Genomic DNA, 12563 nt, shown 5'->3' with positions numbered 1-12563 from the left:
TCTGTTATTTTTACAGTATATTAAATTGAAAAGAAAATATTTTCCCAGTTTTAATAAAGATGAGCTTACTAAACATTTATAAACTTTGTTGGATTAAAAATATGATAAATGTGTTATGTTTATGTAAAAAAATTACTGGTTTATATGTGATAAAATTAAACAACTACCCTAATCCCTATGTCTAAATAGTACTTGACCAGGCCCTATAATATAATAGGAAACATGAGAATTTATTGGAGAGTAAGTGGGCACAATGGAAGAGAAAAATATGGGTTTATCTGATGAAGATTGAAGCAATCTCAACAGTAGAGGTTGACATAGACTACCTACAATGTCATGGAACATGATGTGCAACATGAAGAATAAAGATGTGTCAAGGTTAAATTCTAGGTTTCCAGAATGTCTGACAGAAGACATATGATACTGAAATAAAAAATACTAGTAATTAGGTCAGTTTAGAGGGATTCAGGGCAGAGATATCATTCTTTCCAATTTGAATGTATTTATATACCTTAGACATGTCAAGAAAGCAGACAGATACCTAAAGCTCAGTGAAAGTGTGGGTTAGAGAGATAGCAGTAAGATAAACCATTGAAGAGTTACTCATTGAAGTCACAGATATAATCAGAGATATAAGAATATCTAGAACCTATGTGGGAAAAATCAGAAAAGAACCTCTTATTCTAGGATAAAAATCAATAGGTCTAATGCTGATAAGATTATTAGGTACGATCAAGTGTGGAAAATAGAGTTAGAATTATGAATATGGAGGCCATGGGCAAACACAGCAAAAACTGTGGTGATGGAGCCAATTGAAATGAAGGGAACATTCCCTTATGGTGATATTTTTCCTCTGGCCAAAGGATCCATTTGTTCTACACTCTGAAATTAATGTCCTCCTCCCCTCTTCATTTTCGTGACCTCACATACTGAGTAAAACTAATTCTGACTTTACTGCATACTTCCATTCCCATACTATATGCCTTTAGGTCAATTCATCATTTGTCAGTTTGGATTTTTTTTAAATAATATTAGTCTCCTTTCCTAGAATTCTCCACATCAGCAGAACCATACCTATGTTAACAATACATTTGTATCCCCAGACTCTACAATATTTTGGTATATTTGTAAGAGTTTAAAAATATCTGTTCAAAAATGTCTTAATACAATAACTAAGAAAATGACATGAAGGCTATGTTAACCAGTTTGATGAAAATATTTCAAATTGTATATAAAACAGCACACTGTACCCCATGACAGTATTAATGTACACAACTATGATTTAATTATATATATATATTTGTTGTTGTTGTTGTTGTTCAGGAAAAAAGGGAGCAAGAAATTAAAGACGCTAAGGAAGTCAGGGGGAAAAAAATGAAGGCAGAGTTGACGCTATAAAATATATGGAATCACTAAGCAAACAAATGTCAAACAAGAAGCTAAGGGGCCTTTAGAAAGATGAAAGAGCGGGTAACTCCAATACAGAAAAAGTCCTTTGAAAATGCAATATAAAATGCCTGAACTAAGTGAACATCTCTTAATTTTGCAACTTGATGAGCTATATAATTTGATATGCACACATCCACTTAAATACTACTGTAATATAAAGCTATAGAACATTTACGGAAACCCCAAAGATCTTCCATGCCAGTCTCCTGACAATAGCCCCCATAATTAAAACCAACATTCTGACTTATATCACTATAGATTACTTTCTCCTTGTCTTTAAATTCATGTAAATGGAAACATATGGTATGTACTTTTGAGGTCTGGCCTTTAAGATTCATTCTTGTTATCCCGTGTAAACTGCTCTTTTTATTACTAAGTAGTGTTTCATTATATGAATATAACATAATTTGTTTATCTATTTACCAGTTGATGGAAATTTATTTTTTAGTAGTTTTTAGTTATTCTTTACTGAGAATAAAGCCAATCTTTTGTCTATTAAGAATAATGTTTTTGCCTATTAAGGATACTGTTTTTGAATACAAGTTATGTAAATGCACATTTTTATTTATTCTGGATAAATACCTAGGACTTGGATTGCTGAAGAATAAAGTCAGTTCTGTATTGAACTTTACAAGACAATGATTACCAATTTTCTGAAGTCACTATATAATATTGTACTTTCAAAAGTATTATGAGCCAATTCCACATCCTCATTAACCCTTAGTGTTCTCAATATTCTTAGTGTCATCCATAAAATAATGTATCGGTAGCTACTTTTGCATTTCCCTAATGTTTAATGACTTTGAGTTTCTTTCCGCATGCTTGTTCACCATTCCTATATAAACACACTTCCTTTTCTACACTTTGCTTTATTGTACTTTGTACATATTGTGTTTTTTTATAAATCAAAAGTTAGTAGCAACCCTGCACCGAGCAAGTTTATCAGCACTATTTTTCCAGTACTATTTTTGCTCACTTCATGTTTCTGTTTCACATTTGATATAACTTATAGTATTTCAAACTTTTCCATTATGATAATATGTGTTACAGTGATCTGTGATCAGTGATCTTTGATGTTACTATTGCAATTGTTTTGGGGTTCCACAAACCCTGCCCTCATAGGAGTGAAGTTAATTGATAAATGTGTATGTTCTGACTGCTCCATCAACCAGTAGTTTGCCTTTCTCTTTCCTTCTTCTCAAGGCTCTCTATTCTCTGATATGCAACAATATTGTAATTAAACCAATTAATGCAATGAGCTCTAAATATTTTAGTGTGAAGAAGAATCATACATTTCTCACTTTAAATCAAAATCCAGAAATAATTAGCTTAGTGAAACTTAAGGAAGACACATCAAAAGCCAAGATAGGCTAAAGGTTAGGCCTCTTGCTCCAAACAGGTAAGTTGTGAATGTAAAATAAAAACATTCTAGAAAGAATTTAAAAGGCTACTCCAGTGAACATGAGCATGGTAAGAAAGCTAAACAGATGTATTGCTTATTTGGAGAAGTCTTAGTGGTCTGGATAGATGATCAAACCAGCCACAGTATTCTCTTAAGCCAATGCTTAATTCAGAGGTAGACCCTAACTTTTTCAAGTCTATGAAGGCTAAAGTTGAGGACGCTGCAGAAAAGTATGAAATTAGCAGAGGTTGGTCCATGAGTTTTAAGGAAAGAAGCCAACTTCATAAATTAGAAGTAGAAGGTGCAAGTACTGATTATTGGGAGAAGATGCTATCTAGGCTTTCATAGGTAGAGTCTTCAAAGAACAGACCTACTGTCTTGTTAGGAAATAGTGCAGCTGTTGACTTTAAATTGAAGTCTATGCTCATTTATCATTTTGAGAATCCCAGGGCCCTTAAAGGCTTCTATGACTTGTATAAAAGCAACAAGCAATCATGAATGACAGTACATGTTTTTATATCATAGTTTACTGAATATTTTAAGCCCCTAAATTGAGCCATATTCCTAAGGAAAAATATTGTTTGAAATATTACTACTCATTGGAAGTATTCTTTGTCACCCAGAAGCACAAGAAGATTAATATTGTTTACATGTCCACTATCAAAATCTTCATTCTGCAGCCCAGAGATCAGACTTTTAAGTCTTATTATTTAAAAAATACATTGTGCATGCCTATAGCTGTGAAATATTTTGATTCCTCAAATGGATCTTGGCTAAGTAAGTAAAAAACCTTCCAGAGGGGAGGAGAGGATGGGTAAATTCACAGCTTTTTGGTATAGCACACACTATCTGGGTGAAGGACCCATTTGTGTCTAAATTAACTCAATTTGTATGTAACAACAAAGTATGTAAACAAAATGCGTACCCTCTAATATTCCAAAATTAAAAAAAAAAAAACTTCTGGAAAGGATTCACCATTCCAGATGGCCTTTAGGTACATTTGTGATTCACAGAAGGTCAAAATATAAATGTTGACAAATGTCTAGAAGAAGTTGATTCCAACTCTCGTGGATGACTTTCAGAAGTTCAAGACTTCAGTGGAGTAGGTCACTACAGATGCGGAAATAGCGAGATGACTAGAAGTGGAGCCTGAAGATGTGACTGAATTACTCCAATCTCTTGATAAAATTTACTGGAAGAGGGGTTGCTTTTTATGGATAAGAAAAAAAAGCATTTTCTAGAGAATCAATCTGGTCCTGCTGAAGATGCAGGGCACATTGTTGAAATGACAATAAACAAAGAATGTTATATTAACTTAGTTGATGAAGGGTTCGAGAATATTAACCCTAATTTGGAAAGAAATTCTACTGTGGGTTATATGCTATCAAACATCTATGCTACAGAGAAATCATTGGTGAAAAGAAGAGTCAATTGATGTGGCAAATTTTATTATTGTTTTCAGAAATTGCCACAGCCACTCTACGCTTCAGCACCTCCACATTGATAAGTCAGCAGCCATCAACAAGGTTAGACCACGCCGCCACCAGCCAAGAGATTACAACTCACTGAGGCTCAGAGGATCATGCATTTCATAACAGTAAAGTATTTTTAATTAAGGTATGTATATTGTTTTCTAGACACAATACTATAGCGTATTTAATAGTCTTTACATAATTTTTATGTGCACTGGTAAACCAAAGTATTTGTGTAATTTGCTGTACTGAGATACTTCCTTGGGGTGGTTTGGAACTTAATTTTCATTACTTCCAGGGTATGTGTGTGCGTACTTTGGTGTAATGCGGTATGCTTTGGTACAATTTTGGACATTGTTTCAATAGAGTAATTTGTGTTATTATTGATGAGTTATAGATGTTCTTTATGTATTCTGGAGGAACGTTCTTTTTCAGATATGTGTTTCAAAAATATTTTCTCCCAGCATGTGCCTTTCCTTACTGTTTTGTTAACAGTGCCCTTCAAAGACCAGATGTTTTAAATTTTGAGTAAGTCTAAGGATTGTACTTAATCCCTCTTGCTCTGAGAAGTCTTAAACTCTGGATGATGGAAACATTAACATCCTTTAGCTTAAGATATTTTTCTGCCTACTCCTTTTTAAAGTTTTTCCCCCCTCTGTAGGGTAGTCTACTCTCATACTGGATCAGTAGTCCGCCAAAGACTTGGAAAAGGCCCTCTCAGTGTACACAGAGTTTTCTCTCTTTCCTTGTGTTATCTTGCTCCTTTCCAGAGCACTGGCCTTTTAGAAGCTGGCTTCCCATGTCTGAAAGTCACCCAGAATTTTGTTTTCGACTTAGGTCGTCTTCCCCTCTGTGCACTGCTCTCTGGATACTGTTCCCAAACAATAGGTTGGTGCAACTGTAGATTTTGCCTTAAAAATTTCCCTCTCAGGAATCACAGTTCTGCACCACCTATTGTCCAAGGTCTTACAACCATTGCTTTACATATTTGGTGGTTTTTTTTCTAGTTGTTTAGAAAGAGGGGGTAAATATGGTCCTTGTTATTCCACACTGGCCAAAAACATTGATTTTAATCTTAATTTTCATAATATTGAAAACATTGTTAAAATTCATATGAAGTATATTGATAAACAATATAGGGAAATATATTGAAACAATATATTGAATAATTGTCCAAAATACCCATGTTCTAATATATTACCTGCATAATAAATCCATTGCATAACTATTAATTTAGTTTCATAAAGTCAAATAATTTCAATATGAAGATTACAGACTTTCTATTTGCATGATGACATACTTGTTCTCTCCTGATATATATTTTTTACCTTGTTTTGCCATCTCCACTGCCTGTCACATACATATATCAGCTACTTCTCAAAACCAGCTTATCCCCACCAGACACAGTTTTCTTTAGGGAATAAGTTTTTGGCAGAGATTGAGGTAGGATTCAATAATCACTCAGTATTTAGTTGAACTGGCTGAATTAAATTATCTTTTACGTATTCTAGCTGCCTAGCTCAGTTATAGGCAATTTATTGCAGTCATAGGCAATTTAATCAGTCTGCCTTCATTGATTTTCCATATGATCCACCATAGAAATCTTTCTAAAAAATTATACTGAATTGTAATCACCACATTTACAGACCTTTGTTTTCCACTGCCCATAGGACAAAGTTTAAACTCCCCTGCATGGTATCTGGATCCTCAGTTTGACTAGTGTTTACAATTCCAATTTCAGTATTTTTCCTCCATTCCTTAAGAGTAGCATAATCTGGGGGTTAATTTTATAAGCTTCAGAGTTGACATATAATATTTCTTAGCTATTCATTTATGCAAAATTTACCAAAATGCTCTAAGCCTGCCTTGGGAGCATGTAGGTATATAAGTTGAGGTACTAATAGTAGTGCCCACATATATGCTTGTTAGAATTAAATTAAAGTATTCCTCTAAAAGTATGTATCATGAAATCTGGCACTTGGTAAGTGCCCATTAAGTGCTTGTTATTTTTATTATTCATGTGTAATTATCTTCTTGTAGTTTCAAAAAAACAAACAAACAAAAAAGCACAATCAGGAGGCCGTAATTTTCCTTGTATAATTTCTGCTTTATGTGGTGTTCTCATTCTTGTGCCTGCTAAAATTTTGATCAATACTGATCAAATCATTTCAGTTATATACCTGAAGAACTATTTTTTGCAATTCTTTTATTATTTATTTTGCTTTGTACATAGAGATACAAGCATCATCATGATTATTTAGTTGAAAAAATTTGACTATCTGAAGAATTTTAATTTCCCATTTATATTTCAATATTTTCATGGAAGACATTTTTAAATGTTAAATCTTTCATCCATAAAAAATATATGGTTTGATGCATTTTTGCCAAAAATGCTGAGGCAAGTATAAATGGATTAATATTATCATTGATGTAACCCTATAATTTTCAATATATTTATCTCTTTCTACATCTATCTCATCAATTAATTTTAAATTTAGTACAATTCCATGGCTTGCAAATTGAATGGCCTAGCTAGGATATAAAATTGATAGAGTTTATAGATAACCTTCAGTTATATGTTGTTCTCAGTGAAGAAATAGAGGTCTCATTGGATTATACATCTATTCTAAGATATATTTAAAATTGATCTAAGAAAATATTACTTTCTCAAATTTCTTCTAAAGAGCATGTGTTTCATAGCTTATAATTACATATAAATATTCAATTGAATAATCATACAAATATTTCACCTTAATCTTTTCATGTTCAAGAATTATAAATATATATTTACTATGTACTTTTTTTCTTTGTAAAATTCAAATAATCTGATTATAAATATATCACATCATGACAATTTTTAAGAATATGCTTGCTGGGCAAAGTTGAAATAAATTTATTAAATTTCTTTCTAAAGTATTTTTTCTTTCATAATTTATTTTTCTTTAAAATGACTTCAGTTATTCTCTGTGATGATTTGAGGATGAGAAATTAACTCCCAAATCTCTGTATGCAGATAAAATAATTTTATGAATTTGAAATCTTCTCCAGGAATACCACCATTTATCTGTTCTTTGAAGTATAAGGATAAATGGCCATGTTAAAGATTTGAAAATTGCTATTGAAACTGAGAAAATAGTACACCCTTTCAACCTACTTCACAGAATTCTTCTTTGCTGTATTTATCAAAGAAAAACCCAAAATTTTATCAGAAACTCAGAATATTTTGTCCTCATATTGTATGAATGGGACCCAAAGGCCCCAAACAAAATAACCACCCTATATTCTTCACCTTCGTAACTCATGTGCTCAGAACCACAGCTATGAAGAAAAGTTTTACAAACATTCTTGAAGTCACCATACCCTTTCCACAGTTCTTGCCAAACTTCTGCACAGTAGGAACTAGGAAAACGAGTGCCAAGCCCTCACGTTCCTGATATAGCTTCCAACAGCTGCAAACCCTTAAGCTTCAAGTGCAGCTGCCTTGAGCAGGACTATTGAAAGGACCCACAAAGGCAGATACACAGATTACATATGTTCAATAACTTTAGAGCAATAAGAAAATGTGGATATAATAAGGCCATTACACAGGAGGGAAATTGCACAAGCATCTCTAATTGACCTTGCAGAGAAAGTCTGATCTCCCCTATTGTACTCTCATTAGTCCCCAAATCATCAGCTTTTGTTAGGACTATGCTTTCTTTCGACACAGAGACCCACACCAAATAGACAGTAATTACGTTGGCTTGGTTTGTGCCCACTTTCTGATTTGTAATTTTCCAAAGGAGGGCCATTTGAGCAGTTAATTCCTGAAAAGTCTAAAGCCATTCCTGGCATTAAATTATTACTAGGAATCCATACGTATATACAGTAAATTGAAGAATGGAACCTACCACAGACATCTGAGCCCCACCATATAAAAACAAAGAGCAGATTCAAGTAAAACCCCACATTTGATGAAAATAACCTCGAACATGTTTTTCTTCCAATTTTAAGAAACTGGCTTTGGCCATGCAGTTCTCTTATGCCCATTTAAAGATCAAAACAAGTTCAGTTAATACTTGAATACTTTTTCTCTTTTTTCCTTTAAAGAATGTTAGGAAATGATGCCTCTGAAAATTGCTGTTTTATTCTTTCAGCTTCTAACTTTACTTGGTTGAGTGAACCTACATGAGCAGGTCTGTGTGACGATAGAAGTGGAATTTGAATATTTTTGTGTTTGTTATAGACGTGGGCCTTTCTAAATTCGTATCTCTGTCATTGTAGGACTATTATATTCACTTATGGCAAGTCTCTGTACCTAAATTTTCTTTTCTTCAAATACTTATCATTAGAGGCAATAGAATAATCCCAGAGTCATAAATAAGTAAAATCTGAGAGGAATTTAATGTGAGGCAATATTACATTGTGTTTAGACCCTTGGGCCTCATGAGTTCCTATTTATAAAATATAAACAATGCAAACATTTTAATCATCGGCTCTCATTGCCTGGTCTAATGCAGGAATGAGATGATGCAAAATGTGGGAAGAATATAATTCTAAACTTTAGTTACAGTTAAAATGATTATACCTACACATAATTTGCTGTTAGTTGAGCTGTCTTAATGGATTTCTTTTTCTCTTTTGTATGATGCAAATATATAATTCTCATTTCTATAATTACTAATCCACCATTGGAATATGTAGAACATTTTCCAGTAACTTTTTTATATATGCGTATATATGCACATTTCATGATGCATATACACATTAAGTAATCATACACATAATTCACCTTAATGAACCTAGTAGAACACCTCGGTGATATATGTGTATAGCTACATATCCATAGATCCACATAAATGCAAGCATATATAGACTTCTATGTGCATGTATCTATGTGTGTGTATATTTGTGTATGTGTGCATAACACTATAATAAACATGCCTGTGAAGAACATTTTGTTAAGCTTTGGTTAGTATTTAGCTTTTGTTAGACTTTTGATAGATTTTGCTATTCCTTACCACTTCAACATCCTCCTTGAAATATTCTCCTCCCAGAGACAGCACTGCTTCCTGAAGTTTGTTGTTGGGAATCGTTTCTTCCTAGGCCATTCTATATACTTTTGTTCTTCCTTTGAGAGTACTTTGGGTTACATGTACATCAAAAAGAACATGGGCCAACCCCCTTTCCACACCAAATGTAGTGAAAAGTAGGACCTCAACCCCTAGCTAGACAAAGCATTATAGATCTAGCGTGATTCTTTATCTGAGAATTTCCAGTGATCAAAAATGCAAACTTGCTTCATTGATATCTCATCACAGTGATCACACCCTCCAAAGACTTTTTTGAATTTGAATCCATTCCTTGGTGAACTTCAATATTGAGCTAATTATGACTCAATGCTTTTAGGGCTCAGGAGTCTTCTGTGGCTTGGGATATGTTTTGAAACCCTGCCAGATGAGTGCAACAAAGTGCATTCATACAATAGATTATAAGACAAATATTGCTTTGGAAGACAAAAGGAAAACTGTCTTCTTTAAGTATGACTGTTTTCTCTTAAGATGTCTGTTTTTAAAGGTATGGATAACTTAGATGTACAAGTGGACCAAGCTCTCTGTGTTTGTATATGTATTGCATAAGCCTCAACAAAAATGTGCTAAGCAAAATGAAACATAGTTTCAGTAGCTTTCTTGGCAACTCTTTTGGAATTTATTGGCATATGATATGAAAATAACTTAATTTGGCATCAGTTAAAAAATTAACTAATATTCATTAATACTACCTGCCAACACTTCAGATTTCTTCAAGTTGATCTTCCTAGCAATGCTATAAGGTGTCAAAGTTTCATTCTACTTTGCAGGTCAGTTAACTGCATCTTAAGAAGTTTAAATTACTTGTCCAAAGTCATCTAGTGAGCCAGGATTCCAACCCAGGAAGTCGGCGTAATACTTCTTCCTAACCACAACACTAATCTTCTATAGCAAAAATAACTTGTACTCTAGAGAAGGTGTTGGCATGATATAGATAAAACCCATGTTATTCTTAGGGAATTATATTTAGGATAGACTTTCTGAAGGAAATTGAGAAACTTTACATAATTTTTTTCATGTTTTAACATAAAAACACTATTTTACTAAACTGTAATACATGCCATTTTACCTGGTAAAGTGTACATGTGCGTGTGTGTAAGTGTGTGTAGCGGGAATATTTATCATCGTATCCTATCGTAGGCCTACTTTGGAATGATTCTCTCTAATGAATTCTAAGAGAACCCCAGGATTCTGTGCCTGTAGACAACAAGGGACCCTGGCAGTCTGGTCCCTCCTCCTTGAGCACATTTCTCCCACAGATTCGTAGAACACTGTCCTACTGTATATAGACAAAATGGAGGTTGTGGAATTCAGTTCATGTTTTCATTCTTGCTTTGACTGAACATCTGCTCACCCAAGACCAGATTTCTTTAGTTCCATCTACTCATTTCTATGGTTACCATGGTATATGCACTATTTTAGGCCTGTATCCATTGGCGTGTGGCCATTCTCTTTGGGGGGAAGAAAGAAGAAGTTTTCCAGAGCCAAACTGGCCTTCTATTCAGTAAATATGGTAATTTTTGCCTATGCAAAGTTTCTGCCCCTCCCCTTTCCTTTTATGTTTGGTGTTCTCCTGTTTGGAAAAGGATCTTTCCATCCAACATTTTTTTTGTGTGGATTTAACCACACATTTTCTACTTAATTACCCCCTCTGTTTTGAAAAGTTTCCCCTTAATTGCACTCATAGAGGGTTTGTTTCTATAGTCTTTGTGATATTGAAATGTGACAGTTGCCTGCTTACATTATTCTAAATATGGTGTCTAGGAAGAAGATACAGATATTTTAAAAAGAAGATCATGTTGTTACTAGATTTTAGCTATACTAGAGACCAATGCTGTTCAGTACAATAAATAGCCAGTAGTCACACGTGGCAATTGAGTTCTTGAATTGGACTAGTTTGATTTGTGATATGTATGCATTAAAGACATGGTAAGACAAAAAAACGATTGTAAAAATCTCAATTTTTACATTGTTACATGTTGAAATAATACCATTTTGGTTATGTTAGGTAAAATAAAATACGTTATTAAAATTAATTTCATATTTAATTTTTAAAAGTTTTAATGTGAATGCTAGAAAATTAAATATGCAGCCTACATTACATTTCAATTATATAGTGCTGTTAAGGATAACTTCAGAAATTTGAGATAATGTCAATAAATAAAACATACTGGTTAGTATAGTTATTGTTATTTTAAGGTATTGGGTATATTATACTGTCAAATATAATTTATTTGTTTAATTCCATGTCCTCGTGGTTCATACATGTCTTGTTTAATGGTAGCATGGCTTAATTCCCAATGAAAATGTGAATCACATTATCTTCCCCTTTCAGCAAGGTGACAGAAAGATAAATGATAGTGCTCTCTCCCTCTTTCTCGCTCTATTTTTCCTACTTCCTCTTTCCTTCTTTCTCTGACACATGCACATATCACAATTCCTTAGTTGAACTAATAAGTTATCTTCTACCACTAGAATCTGTATTTGCTAAGGTAAAAGTATCCCTTTTCATCAGAGATTAATCCCTGCATAGTCAAAATGTAAATGCAAAAGAAATGAGGAATAAAGACAGAAACCTTTTTAATATAAAAGGAGTGGTCCACCATTATACCAAAGTTATATACAATTGTATATATTTTCTAAGCCCCAATCATCATTCATATGAAGTTAATAGTGTGAGGAAAACAATAATTACCCAGGAGTTCTAGTAATTTAGAGAATTTCTCCTCCCTAATTTATTTGTCTGTAGAACAGATTCAAGATATGTCAAATAGTTGAAATATTTAAGCATGAGTTTCTGTCAGTAAGGAAAAAGTATTTATAGTAGGAAATATATATATAGGATATCATAAATCAGTAATAAATTTTGGAAAGATATTTACCAAGAAAGCCAAAATTAAATTATTATTTTATTATGAGCCATTGTTATTCATTATTAATTTAATTTGTATTACTCCCTTATTTTATTAGAAATTGTGAATAGTTTTGTGGAAAATTTTGTCACCCAGAAAACTTCATTTCAGGGTTTATGTGATTAGATTGAAACTTATAAAATTAACTATTGTGAATATCAGTCATATTTTCTCTATAATCAATTATGAAATACTTCTAATTTTTTTTTTTTTTTTTGAGACAGAGTCTCACTATTTCACCCTTGGTAGAGTGCTGTGG

The sequence above is a fragment of the Otolemur garnettii genome, unplaced genomic scaffold (genome assembly GCF_000181295.1).
Source record: "Otolemur garnettii isolate 467f Iridium unplaced genomic scaffold, OtoGar3 scaffold00005, whole genome shotgun sequence".
Classification (NCBI taxonomy): Eukaryota; Metazoa; Chordata; class Mammalia; order Primates; family Galagidae; genus Otolemur; species Otolemur garnettii.
Note: the sequence above shows the minus strand (reverse complement) of the source record.